This window comes from Salmo trutta, chromosome 30 (assembly GCF_901001165.1).
Source record: "Salmo trutta chromosome 30, fSalTru1.1, whole genome shotgun sequence".
Classification (NCBI taxonomy): Eukaryota; Metazoa; Chordata; class Actinopteri; order Salmoniformes; family Salmonidae; genus Salmo; species Salmo trutta.
Window position 1 is genome coordinate 6,309,355 of NC_042986.1, and position 17,098 is coordinate 6,326,452.

Consider the following 17,098-nt stretch of genomic DNA (forward strand, 5'->3'; position numbering starts at 1 on the left):
CCAGATAATTTAGACATGCTTTGGTGTCATTGTGCTCTAATTCTGTGCACTTACACTAAGTTGAGATCAAACAAATGGCCAAAGCACTAATACGGATCTGCAGGATCTACAAACAAACTGCTTACCAGAGGAGGCTGGTGGGAGGAGCTATAGGAGGTTGGGCTCAATTTAATGGCTGGGATTGAATAAATGGAACATGTGGTTTCCATATGGTTCATGTGTTTAATACCATTCCATTTAGCCACTACAATGAGGCAATCCTCCTATAGCTACTCCTACCAGCCTCCTCTGCTACTTACTATTGGAAGATTTGGGAGCTGAAAGCCACAGGAAGAAAGTAAAATTGACAAACATGCACGTACACGCACACGCCCACACACACGCACACACACACACACACACACACACACACACACACACACACACACACACACACACACACACACACACACACACACACACACACACACACACACACACACACACACACACACACACACACACCACTGGTTTCTCTCAATACCCAGGCTATCCAGTCATCCACCCACATCTTTCCACAGTACTTGTCTACAGTAGCCCAGTCAAAGCCAACACACGTAGGTCGCAGCACCCTCGGGCCCGTTTTTCCACCAAAACATCAAGTTTCCTGGTGTGTAGCCTGCCAGGTGCACGGTAGACTGGACAAAAACATTTTGTCCAGGGTAAATGCTTCTCCACCACAGCCCTGCAACCATTCTAACCACTGAGAATAAGTAAAGTAGGGGCCTATCTTTTTCCTGTGCACTATCCGAAATTCCCTTGGGTGTGAATAATTTAATTCATTTATATTTATAGTGCATAGCCTGTACTCATAATCATGCTAATGTATATGATTTAGTGTAATCAACTGCAAAGCTCTAATGGCTAGTTCTCTTCACAATACGGAAGGCGCCAAAGGTATTATCTTTCCACCCAATACTTTAAGGGTAAGGAAATCAGAGTCAAGATTGTAAGGCAGTGTTTAATAATTTGTTATCGCAGCTTCCCAAACTGATCTTTAATTAGTCAGAGTTATATCTATTGAAATACTGAACGATTGTCACCATTGAACACATCATTATGCATGTGTATGTGTCTGTGGAGGAACACTAGTCCATTGTGCAGGGAGGAACACGGGGCTAGCTGAATAAATATATTATACATTATTATGTCATTACATGTTTAGATTGTAAATCACTTGTTGTTATGTAACACTCCATTCCCCCAAAAGAAATAGAGCTATTTCGGAGATCAGAACATAGTCCTGGGAAATTCTAGAAGGATCTCTGCCAATTTGACATGAACATAGTCGAACACTACATAGTGCGAGAGGGGAACGACAGAGCCAGGAAGCCAGAGAGATCCAGCCTTGTTATTCGATTTGAACGTGTCAGTAATACATGAAGCAATCCCTCAGCTTCCAGGGTCAATCTTGAAAATATATTATGCTTGCCAGCATGCTACTTTCCAGGTTCTTTTGATCTCTTCAGCTCACAGCTTGCCATGGTGCTGTGAGATTAATCAAAGAAACCCTGCAGAACAAACACATAGAACAAACTTGCCTAATTTTCATCAAGGACATTTATCAGCAATTAGTAAGGCAGATATTAAATCACCATCAATGAAAATGAATCTGTTGTAGCTCTTTTGGGAGCAACGCCTTCAATCACTACAACTTCAATCACCTACTGTAATTCAAGTTTGATCATAGGTATCTATTCCCCTTTCCCGTAAGGTTCAGGGGTATCAGGGCTCTTCTTACCATCAGGAGTACATGTGCATGTGTGTGAAAGTCTGCCTAAGTGAGTGTGTGTGAAAGGGGGAAGGGTTGTTAACACCTGCTGTTATTCTGGGGAGAGCATGTGCGGAAAAGCAGAGGACGGTGTGAAACTGAGGAGGATAGAGGAATGCAAATGGGGGGTAGGGTTTATTTCCTGCTGGCAGCATCTATCAGAAAGTCTCCCTCACACCAACATGCTGACGCTGCTCCGCCCAGCATTAGACCCTAACTTGACCACTGCGGACCCACTCTAATCTTATCGAAAGTCAATTTGAACAAAAAAAGAAAACGGTTCAGGGTTTCATTTTATAAGGAAAGCCTGTTCAGGCTCCCGAGTGGCACAGCGGTCTAAGGCACTGCGTAACCAGATCTAGAGGCATCACTACAGACACCGTGGTTCGATTCCAGGCTGTATCACAACCGGCCGTTATTGGGAGTCCCATAGGGCAGCACACAATTGGGCCAGCGTCGTCCGGGTTTGGCAGGTGTAGGCCGTCATTGTAAATAAGAATTTGTTCTTAACTGACTTGCCTAGTTAAATAAAAGTTTAAAAAAATTGTAAATACATTTTGCCCTTCCTCTCTAAAAATGAACATATCCGGTTCCGTATGTGTTATTCTCCTTGTATTTGGCTCTCTGTTTTCCATAATTTGATAAGACTGGGAAGAGAAGGAAGGTTGAGAATACAAGCAGAGAAGAAAGTATTGGCAAAGAGCAACTGTAAGCCGAAGCCATCATCAATCAAGTTCAGTACGATTATGTAATGTATTTTTTTATGAAAGGGTCAGAAGGCAACGTAATAACAGATGGTGGATCTGAACACATTCAGTCATGGTGGGGATATGTGTCTGCTCAAACACACACACATGCATTGCACACATACACACGTGTTTTCTTCTGATAGGTTCGCACAAAGGCTGGCTTCAGCAGTAAATGTTATTGCCATCAGACAAAGGGTAAAATAAGTCCCATTTCCTTGTATCTCTCATGCCATGTACTAAATAATTATTAGGTGTAATGACTGTGCAGTTTACTCCCTCTGGACTAAGATCTACTTCACATCTATGACATTTAGGTCGGTCGGGACTTCATCCTGTAGGAATCACAACTCAACACGGGGAAACAGATGGAGACTTTGTTTGGACCAGGCTGGAGGAGTCATGAACTAATGCGCGAGAGGAAGTCCTTCATATCAAACAAGCCCTTTGAATGACTGCCACTGCTTTACAGAAACACATAGGAAACTCCTCAACGGTTGGAGTGTGCACATACATGTGAGAGCTTGATGGATACTATACCCACCATCTGCTTAACAAGATCAGCTTCCACATATGGCTCCCAGGTGGCAGCACTGAGGGCCACATCTAAGCACAGGAGGTTGGTGGCACCTTAGTTTGGGGAGGACAGGCTCGTGGTAATGGCTGGAGCGGAAGAAGTGGAATGGTATCAAATACGTGAAACATATGGTTTCCATGTGTTTGATGCCATTCGATTCGCATCTTTTCAGCCATTAATTATGAGCCGCCCTCCGCTCAGCAGCCTCCACTGCATCTTAGGATATTATTTAATTTGGTTTTATTACTACAGGTATCCCAAGCAGCTGAAGGGCAGACAGTGCTCAAAACGCGTCCTGGGGAAGGTTGAAAGCAACCTTCCCCTGGAGCTTCAGTGATAGTGGTGTGAGTGAACACTAGCGCCCTTGTGAGATTAGGCTTTGAGGATCTTATCAGGGGAATTTATCTGGGCTCAGCATGAAAACGTGATGATATTTAGGCCTACAAGTGTTCACAGTGAATTTGGTCCCTACGACTAGTTTTAATAGATACAGATAGATGTAGGATTTTAATTTGAGTCTATTTGCTACAGCAGGAAAATAATCCCGCAGAAACAGGAAATGTGAATTATTATGTGGATTATAACATAATGGCATTTTTTTGTAGGGGTTGATACATTTCTCATTAGGGCAAATCAAGTCTGACATTTTAAAGTGGAAATTACAAACTTCAGAAGCCTTTTTAAACCTTGAATACACTACAAGTTTGAATTTCCAACTGTGCAGGAAAATTCTCAGCAACAAAAGTGTGATCAAGATAAGATCAAGATCCTACATCTGTACATAAAGTAGATTACCGTAAATGGGCCTGCATTCAGTTTTTCAAGCAACATTTTTTGTTGGCATACAGTGCATTTGGAAAGTATTCAGACCCCTTGACTTTTTCCACATTTTGTTAAATTACAGCCTTATTCTAAAATTGATGAAATAGTTGTTTTCCCTAATCAATCTACACACAATACCCCATAATGACAAAGCAAAAACTGGTTTTATGAACTTTTTGTAAATGTAATATTACATTTACATAAGTATTCAGACCCATTACTCAGTACTTTGTTGAAGCACCTTTGGCAGCGATTATAGCCTCAAGTCTTCTTAGGTATGACTCTACAAGCTTGGCACTCCTGTATTTGGGGAGTTTTTCCCATTCTTCTCTGCAGATCCTCTCAAGCTCTGTCAGGTTGCTGCATAGCTATTTTCAGGTTTCTCCAGAGATGTTCCATTCTTCACTGTAGGGATGGTGCCAGGTTTCCTACAGACGTGACGCTTGGCATTCAGGCCAAAGAGTTCAATCTTGGTTTCATCCGACCAGAGAATCTTGTTTCTCATGGTCTGAGAGTCCTTTAGGTGCCTTTTGGCAAACTCCAAGCAGGCTGTCATGTGCCTTTTACTGAGGAGTGACTGCCCGCTAACGTAAAGGCCTGGTTGGTGGAGTGCTGCCGAGAGGGTTGTCCTTCTGGAGGGTTCTCCCATCTCCACAGAGGAACTCTGGAGCTCTATCAGAGTGACCATCGGTTTCTTGGTCACCTCCCTGACCAAGGCTCTTCTACCTCGATTGCTCACTTTGTCCGGGGGGCCAGCTCTAGGAAGAGTCTTGGTGGTTCCAAACTTCTTCCATTTAAGAATGATATGATGGAGGCCACTGAGTTCTTGGGTACCTTCAATGCTACAGACATTTTTTGGTACCCTTCCCCAGATCTGTGCCTCGACACAATCCTGTCTCGGAGCTCTAAGGGCAATTCCTTCAACCTCATGGCTTGGTTTTTCCTCTGATATGCACTGTCAACTGTGGGACCCAATATAGACAGGTGTGTGCCTTTCTAAATCATGGCCTATCAATTGAATTTACCACAGGTGGAGTTGTAGAAACATCTCAAGGATGATCAATGGAAACAGGATGCACCTGAGCTCAATTTCAAGTCTCATAGCAAAGGGTCTGAATACTGAATACAGGGTCTGAATGTAAATAAGATATTTCTGTTTTATATTTTTAATAACTTTGCAGAAATTACAAAAAATCTTTTTGGCTTTGTCATTATGGGGTATTGTGTGTAGATTGATGAGGAAATTTTTTTTATTTAATACATTTTCGAATAAGGCTGTAACATAACAAAATGTGGAAAATGGAAGGGGTCTGAAGACTTTCCGAATGCACTGTAGATATACTTCCGAAGTATTGTGTTGGGCAATGCATTTCCACCACAAGTCATTGTGTAAATATATAACGTTTACACTTGGCAGAGTAAAAGGATGCAAATCATGCTAAAACAGTAGGATAGAGAGTGTAGGAGAATGGTGTGGGAGAATGAACAATAAATAAATGCCTGCAACAATATCATAAATCACACTTCTGTTTCAATGGAAGTCCTTGAGTGACACGACACCCACATGATTTCATTGGCATACAACCAGTCAGCCCATTTTCTCTTCTCATGGGTTGTGCCTATGGTGACAGTGTCAGAGATCACACACAGAGGTGCTGCAGGAGTGTTGGAGAAGAGAAAAGTGAAAGTAGCGTTGAGGCTAACAGCTGTTGGTTGTTGGGCTGGCAACAGGTGTCCAGAGACAGACAGCCCAGGCCCAGGGACATGTATTTTTAGCCCTGAGTTTCCACCATGTTGGCCAGAGGGTCTGGAAATACCTATCCTCAGGTTCAGAGAAGCTAGGACAGTCCCCTCAAAATACTCAAAATACTCATTCCAATGATCCACACCACCATTGATATAACCGTCTCATACTCCCAATGACAAATACCAAACATTTATAAGACAGGAAATTGCAATAAAACTTCACCAGTGAACAGCAGAACTGTTTGATTCTCAAGTCACAGATTTAGCGGCTCTAGCTAGAGGGGACTGTTTCCCCTTAAGGCGCAGCATGCATCGGTTCAGCTGGCGCCTAGTTGAACTCGGCTAGGCGAACCGAACAGGTGTGCTCGCATACTCCATTAGAACACCTCTTCAAAAACGAGATTAAAGCAGAAATAGTATTATTTGTCCATCTTGAGATGCCGTAGTCTGAAAAAAAATGTCAGAATTAATCCAAGATAACTCAAGAAATCTTTGTCGCACAACTCGAGGAGATCTTTGTCACACAAATTTGCATCTAAGATGTTTAGTGCAGTATTTCTCAAGTGAAAAAATGTACATGAAAACAATGAATCTCTTGTGGAATGACAGCAAACACTTTATTGGCCAATCGCAGACGCAAGGGCGTAGACTTCAGCTACCATCTTCGGCTTGTCTTGAGGAAACATTTATTGTGCATGAACAGCTGAAAGAAATGCTTGCTGAAGACCAAAACGAACAAAAACATCCTAAAATCTCCATATAATATATGCACAAACTGTTCCAAACTGTTTCGGGTGGGATGCCTTTAAGGCATCCACATGCCTTTTAGACAGCTCCAGAGTCCACAGTGACGCCCCTTAGGCCCTTCTGCGGAGTGCACGTGTGGAGTCCATATTGAACTGTATGTATGATGTCGGCATGAAGGTGTTAACGAAGTGTTGAAAACATCCCAGTTCATGCTGACGGCGGAATCACTGCCAAAAATCCTAACGCAAAAAAAAGTTGTAAAAAATTAATAAAGGGAAAACAGACGTAAAGGTAGTATTTGCACCTTACTGGTTTCGATTTAATATGACGTTAAAATAAATATCAGTGGACCGTCAACCAGATCCCAGTCATCTCCTAGATAGTTTGTGTGTATACATTGATATGTAGGCTGCGTGAGCCTTTTTTAAAAAACATATGTAGTTCTGTCCTTGAGCTGTTCTTGTCTATTGATGTTCTGTATTATGTCATTATGTTTCGTGTTTTGTGTGGAGCCCAGAAAGAGTAGCTGCTGCTTTTGCAGCAGCTAATGGGGATCCTAATAAAATATCAAATACATTACCACCTCTCAGAGGGGGCTTACACTCAACTCCATTACTACAACAAAGATTATGGGAACAATACGACAGCTACTACTACTTCTACTGCTACAAACAATACAACCATTCATTGTGTCCTTGCTACCATTACTCCCATGTTGTTTTGACAGGAATGGAAATATCTATAGAAACCATTCTTTAAAATGGATCCAGATGTACATTTCGGTATGTGGCTCCTGTAAAACAGCCCTGCTGCCTGCTGTTAGACATGAGTAACTCTGTTGCAATCCACAGCCAACTGTCAGAGAAGGATTCCGCTATAATGTGGTGGGTGATACAAATACATTTTTACCTGCATGGCTGACTGAGGAATAATAAAGACATTTAGGTTTTCACTTTACAGTATGTTCTGTTTGATTCGTTATTCCATACCACCACCTAGTGGAGGAGCACACCACTCTGCAATGGGAACGTTTGGTGAAAGGTGACAGAGGAAAACATCTCAGAGCCCTGTGGAACGGTTAGTGTTGAGCATTAATCTAGGGTTGGACATGAAGTTAAGGTTAGGGTTAGGGTTGAGGCTAGAGTTAGGGTTGAGTCGAGATGTGGACATGAAGCTTGGGTTATGGTTACGTTTGAGGCTATGGTTAGGGTTGAGCTGGGTTGTGAAAATGAAGCTACAATAGGGTTTCTGGTTAGGGTAGGGTTGATGCTAGGGTTATGGTTGAGCCAGGATGCGGTCAAGAAATCAGACGCAACAGACTGAAACCTTGGTTTGGATTCTGGTTAAACTTTTAGAAAGACTGGTGAGAATTCCAGTTAGACTGGAATTACTGTAGATTGGTCTTAATATGAATATGAGTCAGAAACTAACCTAACCTTAACTCTAATCCCATCTTGTCCGCATCCTGGCTCAACCATAACCCTAGCATCAAACCTAACCCTAACCCTAGCTTCATGTTCACATCTCGACTCAACCCTAACCCTAGCCTCAACCCTAACCCTAACCTTAACTTCATGTCCAACCCTAGATTAATGCTCAACCCTAACCCTTCAACAGGGCTCTGAGATGTAGAATCCAGACCAAGGTTTCAGTCTGTTGCATCTGATTTCCTACAGTGTTTTAGTGGAGGCTATACGCAGGTATATACCATGTAGCCACTTTTTTTCATTGGGCATTGCGTATACTCACTTTTTAAAACCAGTGGTGGACAGAGTACCCAATTGTCATACTTGAGTAAAAGTAAAGATACCTTAATAGAAAATGACTCAAGGAAAAGTGAAAGTCACCCAGTAAAATACTACATGAGTAAAAGTCCAAAAGTATTTGTTTTTAAATATACGTAAGTATCAAAAGTAAATGTAATTGATAAAATATACTTAAGTATCAAAAGTTGTATAAATAATTTCAAATTACTTATATTAAGCAAACCAGGCGGCACAATTTTCTTGTTTTTTTCATTTATGGCGATCCAGGGGCACACTCCAACACTCAGACATAATTTACAAATTAAGCATTTGTGTTTACTGAGTCCGCCAGATGAGAGGCAATTGGATTGACCAAGGATGTTCTCTTGAGAAGTGTGTGAATTTGACCATTTTCCTGTCCTGCTAAGCATTGAAAAAGTGTACTTTTGGATGTCAGAAAAAAAATCTACGGAGTAAAAAGTACATATTTTCTTTAGGAATGTAGTGGAGTAAAAGTTAAAGTTGTAAAAATATAATATATGTACAGATACCCCCCAACTTAAGTAGTACTTTAAAGTATTTTTACTTACAGTGAGGGAAAAAAGTATTTGATCCCCTGCTGATTTTGTACGTTTGCCCACTGACAAAGAAATGATCAGTCTAGAATTTTAATGGTAGGTTTATTTGAACAGTGAGAGACAGAATAACAACAAAAAAATCCAGAAAAACGCATGTCAAAAATGTTATAAAATGATTTGCATTTTAATGAGGGAAATAAGTATTTGACCCCTCTGCAAAACATGACTTAGTACTTGGTGGCAAAACCCTTGTTGGCAATCAGAGGTCAGACGTTTCTTGTAGTTGGCCACCAGGTTTGCACACATCTCAGGAGGGATTTTGTCCCACTCCCCTTTGCAGATCTTCTCCAAGTCATTAAGGTTTCGAGGCTGACGTTTGGCAACTCGAATCTTCAGCTCCCTCCACAGATTTTCTATGGGATTAAGGTCTGGAGACTGGCTAGGCCACTCCAGGACCTTAATGTGCTTCTTCTTGAGCCACTCCTTTGTTGCCTTGGCCGTGTGTTCTGGGTCATTGTCATGCTGGAATAGCCATCCACGACCCATTTTCAATGCCCTGGCTGAGGGAAGGAGGTTCTCACCCAAGATTTGACGGTACATGGCCCCGTCCATCGTCCCTTTGATGCGGTGAAGTTGTCCTGTCCCCTTAGCAGAAAAACACCCCCAAAGCATAATGTTTCCACCTCCATGTTTGACGGTGGGGATGGTTTTCTTGGGGTCATAGGCAGCTATCCTCCTCCTCCAAACACGGCGAGTTGAGTTGATGCAAAAGAGCTCAATTTTGGTCTCATCTGACCACAACACTTTCACCCAGTTGTCCTCTGAATCATTCAGATGTTCATTGGCAAACTTCAGACGGGCATGTATATGTGCTTTCTTGAGCAGGTGGACCTTGCGGGCATTGCAGGATTTCAGTCCTTCACGGCGTAGTGTGTTACCAATTGTTTTCTTGGTGACTATGGTCACAGCTGCCTTGAGATCATTGACAAGATCCTCCCGTGTAGTTCTGGGCTGATTCCTCACCGTTCTCATGATCATTGCAACTCCACGAGGTGAGATCTTACATGAAGCCCCAGGCCGAGGGAGATTGACAGTTATTTTGTGTTTCTTCCATTTGCGAATAATCGCACCAACTGTTGTCACCTTCTCACCAAGCTGCTTGGCGATGGTCTTGTAGCCCATTCCAGCCTTGTGTAGGTCTACAATCTTGTCCCTGACATCCTTGGAGAGCTCTTTGGTCTTGGCCATGGTGGAGAGTTTGGAATCTGATTGATTGATTGCTTCTGTGGACAGGTGTCTTTTATACAGGTAACAAGCTGAGATTAGGAGCACTCCCTTTAAGAGTGTGCTCCTAATCTCAGCTCGTTACCTGTATAAAAGACACCTGGGAGCCAGAAATCCTTCTGATTGAGAGGGGGTCAAATACTTATTTCCCTCATTAAAATGCAAATCAATTTATAACATTTTTGACATGCGTTTTTTGTTGTTGTTGTTGTTGTTATTCTGTCTCTCACTGTTCAAATAAACCTACCATTAAAATTATAGACTGACCATTTATTTGTCAGTGGGAAAACGTACAAAATCAGCAGGGGATCAAATACTTTTTTCCCTCACTGTAACACCACTGCTAAAAACCTCTTAGATGTAAAGTCCCCTGTTTTGGGGACCTGTGTTGTTCTGGTACCAGTTCTGACTGACATTTTCAGTTATAAATCGATATGTGGACACCATAGATCAAAGTAGCTTCCATGAGCGGTAACCCTGATTCTCACAGACACAGGAGTACAGTGCATTTGGAAAGTATTCAGACCCCTTGACTTTTTCCACATTTTGTTACGTTACAGCCTTCTTCTAAAATTGAATACATTTCATTTTCCGTCATCAATCTACACACAATACCCCATAATTGACAAATTGATTGGCGGAGTGCTGCAGAGACGGTTGTCCTTCTGGAAGGTTCTCCCATCACCACAGAAGATCTCTGGAGCTCTGTCAGAGTGACCATCGCGTTCTTGGTCACCTCCCTGACCAAGGCCTTTCTCCCCGATTGGTCAGTTTGGCCAGGCGCCCAGCTCTAGGAAGAGTCTTGGAGATTCCTGTCACGACTCTCGCCGAAGTCGGTCCCTCTCCTTGTTTGGGCAGCGTTCGGCGGTTGACGTCAACGGTCTTCTAGCTATCGCCGCTCCACCTTTCATTTTCCATTTGTTTTGTCTTGTTTTCCCGCACACCTGGTTTACATCCCCTCATTACTCTACGTGTATATTATCCTCTGTTCCCCCCATGTCTGAGTGTGGTATTGTTTGTTCGTTACGTGTGTGACGCTGCAGGCTGGTTTTGTGCCGGGTATTGTTGTTTGTACCTATTTGTGTAATTTGTGCGTTTTTTTCCTTGGGCCGGAGTGTTGTCTTGGGCCGGAGTGTTGTGACATTGTTGCGTCCGGCTGTTTTCCTCTGCCTGAATAAAGTGTGCCTGTTTCACTCATCTCTGCTCTCCTGCACCTGACTTCCTTCGACCAGTTGCGCACACTTTGACAATTCCAAACTTCTTCCATTTAAAAATGATGTAGGCCACTGTGTTCTTGGGGATCTTCAATGCTGCAGAATGTTTTTGTACCCTTCCCCAGATCTGTGACTCGACACAATCCTGCCTCGGAGCTCTACAGACAATTCCTTCGACCTCATGGCTTGGTTTTTGCTCTGACATGCACTGTCAACTGTGGGACCCTATATAGACAGGTGTGTGCCTTTCCAAATCATGTCCAATCAATTGAGTTTACCACAGGTGGACTCCAATAAAGTTGTAGAAACATCTAAAGGATGATCAATGGAAACAGGATGAACGTGAGCTCAATTTCGAGTCTCATAGCAAAGGGTCTGAATACTTATGTAAATAAGTTATTTCTGGGATTTTTGTAATACATTTGCAAAAATGACTTTGGCTTTGGCATTAAGGAGTATTGTGTGTAGATTGATGAGAATTTTATTTTATTTAATCCATTTTAGAATAAGGCTGTAGCGTAACAAAATGTGGAAAAAATCAAGGGGTCTGAATACTTTCCGAATGCACTGTATGTCTCTTCTGCCTGTTTGAAGCAGGATGTGAAATCTGACACCACTTGAAGTTGGTATGTCCCACCCATAGCTGCAGGAAGTATCGGTGCACTGGGCCATTACTATCAGTAGCAGTGCGTGGGTAAAATCACTGGGGAAGCCAAGACCCCCCTGATTAAAAAAAGCCATATTACAACCTATGTGTTGTGATAATTGTGCTGTTTGCTCTATAAATCTTGTTAATTCATATGCCTTGCGACCGTGATATATAGGCCTAAAGGCAGAGACAATAATAAGACACAATGGCAGAATAAATTCATCCACACCTTTGTTTTATCACAAAACCGGATAGCAACCTTTGTCCAGTGAAGCCCACAAATCATATTGCATGTACAGAAACAGACAGTTACATTACCTACAGCATGATCAAGCAAGTTAATGTTTCCGACTAAACAACTATTGATTTAGAACCACAGAGTTACCTCAAATCGCTAAGAAAACAGGAGCTGCCTCCACTATTCCAGCAACTTCAACATTTCAACATCATCAAATCACCTCTGCTTAGTCTAATACAGTGACAACTAAAAGATACCAAAAACAATTTAGTCCAATCAACGTAAGCTTAATATGATGTGACTGTCCATGGTTCTTATTTCTGTGCGCGTGCGTGTGTGTGTGTGTGTGTGTGTGTGTGTGTGTGTGTGTGTGTGTGTGTGTGTGTGTGTGTGCGCGCATTCGTGCAAGTAGAAAAACTCACCCTACTTGTAGAGAAACGCCAATGCCATCCTCCTCTTTTTCATGTTGACAAAATGGTCTATCACTGTCATACAGTACACGCTTTTATTTTTTGTTGTCCTAGGCTACCTGGCTCAAATGCTTGCTCGCTAGCCCAACTTCCATTCATTAACAACGTTAGCTGGTTAACATTAGCCTTCTACATCTAGCTACATATTGAACTTCCATCCTCTCAGGCCAGTGGCACAACAATGTATAAATTAATGGTTGGATCAGAATCGTCATTGGTCAGTACGGAGAATTAAGTAAAATCACAAGTGCAAATCTCTATCTCCATCCACTGCTAATTTAGGAAAGGGGCCATTTTAGCTAGCTGGCTAGCTAGCCTCTTTGGGAAAGGCGTACCGCTAGTGCCCGGTCTCGACAACATCCGGTGAAATTGCAGAGCGCGAAATTCAAAAATACAAAATTCGTAATATTAACATTCATGAAAATACAACTGTTATACATCAGTTAAAAGCTTAACTTCTTGTTAATCCAGCCGCTTTGTCAGATTTCAAAAAGGCTTTACGGCGAAAGCATACCATGTGATTATCTGAGGACAGCGCCCCGCATACAAAAGCATTACAAACATTTTCCAACGAAGCAGAGGCATCACGAAAGTCAGAAATAGCGATAAAATAAATCACTTACCTTTGAAGATCTTCCTCTGTTTGCAATCCAAAGGGTCCCAGCTACATCACAAATTGTCATTTTGTTCGATAAAGTCCTTCTTTATATCCCCAAAGAGTCACTTTAGTTGGCGCGCTTCATTCAATAATCCACCGGTTTCCCTCGTTCAAAATGCATACAAAATGAATCCCAAACGTTACCAATAAACTTCGTCCAAACAAGTCAAACAACGTTTCTAATCAATCCTCAGGTACCCTAATATGTAAATAAACGATAAAATTTAAGACGGAGAATAGTATGTTCATTACCGGAGATAAATAACGCTACAGCCAAAATGGGAGCCACTTAGAAAAACTACAAATTCTAGCTAATTTTTCCAAAAACAAGCCTGAAACTCTTTCTAAAGACTGTTGACATCTACTGGAAGCCCTAGGAACTGTAATCTTGGAGGATTTTCATTGATTTCCCCATAGACAGGCATTTTAAATGGTGTCACCTCCAAAAAAAACAATTCTGGATGGATTCTCCTCGGGTTTTTGCCACAGACATTATTTGAACAGTTTTGGAAACTTTATAGAGTGTTTTCTATTCAATACTACCAATTATATGCATATCCTAGCTTCTGGGCCTGAGTAACAGGCAGTTTACTTTGGGCACCTCATTCATCCAAACTTCCGAACACTGCCCCCTATCCCTAAGAAGCTAGGAACCAGAGGACAACAACACAACGAGATAAATCAATGCAAGTTTTTCTGTCAATGACGTATGCTCTTAATGTGATTTGATAGGAGTAATGCCAAATCAAAGCTGGCTTTCCTCACACAGTTTAGCTCAACGCTGATTGGCAAAAATGTATACTTTTTTTGTCAAGGGAGGGCAGATGCTCGCTGGCTTCCTTCCCTTGCTTTCTCTACGGGCGGCAACAATGTCATACTGTACTCATTTGGATCAGATAGAATCATATAGATGGCCTACACGTAGAGAGACAGAGGGGCGCTGTTTTGCTCACTCGGATGCTTTCTCCTGTGAGATACATTCAGCCTCTTGAGAATTGAAGGAAAATTATGAAACACAGAGAGACGAAAGATAAATAATTTTATGTTATAATTTTGTTTTTTTACAATTTTTGGGGGAAGCCTGGCTTCTCTTGGCATTCATGAATACACGCCACTGATTACTAGTCCTGTATTAGCGGACCGATACAGCTGTCTGTAGTGCAGACTAATGTTTAATTTTTTTATTTGTAATAATTTTTTCACAAAAGAAGTGCACTTGGCCATTACTAGTCCGGTATAATGGACTATTATAGCAGTCTGTCGTGCAGGCAAATGTTTTCTTATTTAGATTTTTTTCACCAAAATAGTGCACTGCGCCTTTACTAGTCATGTAATGGCCCAGTGCACTACTTTGTTAAAAAATAATAACAAATAAATAAATAAACATCAGCCTGCACTACAGATGACTATATCGGTCCGCTAACACAGGACTAGTAAAGGCCCAGTGCACTACTTCTGTAAAATATTTATATTTTTAATCATATTTGTACTGTGTACTTGAGCTTGTGTCCTCAAAAGTGACTACACCTCGGCAATGTATAACTATTTTTACCAGAAAGGTGATATTTGAGCCTTTATTGGAGTACGCAGCATTACTAGTTATTGATTATGGCCCTCTCATGATAAATAATTACTTTTGGGGATTATGTAGATGACATTTTCGATTACATTTAGTTACATTTAAGAGGTTTTAATCCCCACTGATGTGTATCAAAGTAGTTTATTGGACGTATACGCCATATACATTAATAAGGCTGATGGAAGAGATCAGAATGTTTAGCTTAAAATGTTGATAATCTATTTCTTCACATTTGAAGCGCAGCAACGTGCACTGCAGGCCTATGCATTTTGTCGGAAAACACTTTTCTAAAATGCGCACTGCACATAAAATAAGTTTCATGGAAAGAGATGGAAATATCCATTAGAAATTTAGAAAGAGGGGAGATCTAAAGATGCAACAACTGTCATGGGTTGCTAATATGACTACGATAATGTGTTTGGCTGCTAGACAATGAAAGAAAGTTGATTTGCAAACCAATAGAACAGGAGAGCACATATGTTTATAAAAGTGTTTATAAAATATTTCCATCAACATTTCTATTTGTCGAATTTTGACTTGGCTACTTTGAAGCAAAGTAAGACATGCCTCATAACATGAAGTAAAACATCCAGGTTTAAAACAATTAAGGAACTGTAAAAATATGAGGATGCTAATGATAGCCCTAAACATCTTCTGGTAGACCGTAGAAGGAAATGCTTTCCCAAAAATCTTCTCAATTAAATATTAGCTACAAACTAGCTACAAAGTAGCCTATAACTACCCGGAAGAATGATATCATGATTATTTGCCTCAATCCAGTTGCCATTTGATTTGCAAACTCTATCTCATGTAAGAAACATGGCTAACCCCCCAAAAAACAGTGCTAGGTGCCTGCTTGCTTGAATTAAAGGATAACTACACCAAAAATCTAAATTCTCCAGACCTCAAAAGTAATCTCGCATTGTCGTGGATTTAGAATGTCCAATTTGGTTGTTTTTCTATTTAAAAAGTGTGCCTTTGAGAGTGACAACCTGAAAATGTTGAATTTCTGACTTAGTTGACAGCCTCATTTATTAGTATAGCTTGGATTGGCCTGACTGAGAAAGACCAACATGGCATTCATCATTTTAGTTCATTCAGAGTACTTGTCACTGTTTCTCATAGGGCAGCTTTACTTCGCCAGGCCCTGCCGTTTGGGATTTTGTTGTTGTTGCTATATTAGAGTATACCCACTTCTCCAGGCACCACTACAGCACTGGTTTCTTACCTTGTTCCATTTCTGATTGGGCTGGTTCAGTGTGTGACATTTCAAAGTGTCTTAAATGTGATGTCACTATATGCCTCTGTATAGTTGAGTTTCAACACTCCTTACACTAAGCATATAGGTACTGGCTACAGTGTTTGAAATCCCAAAGCTCAATAAAATATGAAAAGAGGGTTGGAAATCACTCTCCTTTAAAGGTCCAATGCAGCTGTTTTTATCTCAATATCAAATAATTTCTGGGTAACAATTAAGTACCTTACTATGATTGTTTTCAATTAAAATTGTCAGAAAGAAACAAAAATAGTTTCTAAGCAAAGATCAATTTCTCAAGCAAGAATTTTGCTAGGACTGTCTGAGAGTGGTCTGAGTTGGGAGGGGAAAACTGAAAACTAGCTGTTATTGGCAGAGAAGATTGGAAATCTCTTTCTTATTGGTCTAGTCGGTGTCATGGCTAAATTCCCAATCTGGCCCTCATAACATCATGGCCACCCAATCATCCCCAGCTTCCAATTGGCTCATTCATCCCCGCCCTCTTCCCTGTAACTATTCCCCAGGTTGTTGCTGTAAATAAGAACGTTTTCTCAGTCAACTTATTGGTAAAATAAGGGTCAAATAAATCAATAAAATAAAACGAATATAACTCCATCCCAACAAAACAGGGTGAAATTTCAGGTGGCCTTTTCAAACAGCTCTTACCCTAAAAGGGCATTATCAGCATTTACACAATTTAACAGTATTATTCCAACATCATAAGGCAAAAATATATATAAAATACAAGAAAATCTCATTTTTGACTGCACTGGGTCTTTAAAAAAAAATAGTTGCCACTGACCATAGGAGCACTTGAGTAAATGACTTGGCACTGATGCTGGCTAAACTCAAAACGAATTCCTCTGGTGTGGGTGCAACCATTGCAATATTCATTTCTGTTCAGTCACGTTGCTTACATACCTACTTGTAGTTTACACACAAACAAATGTAGTGATTTGAGTGTTTGTTTGGTATCCGAG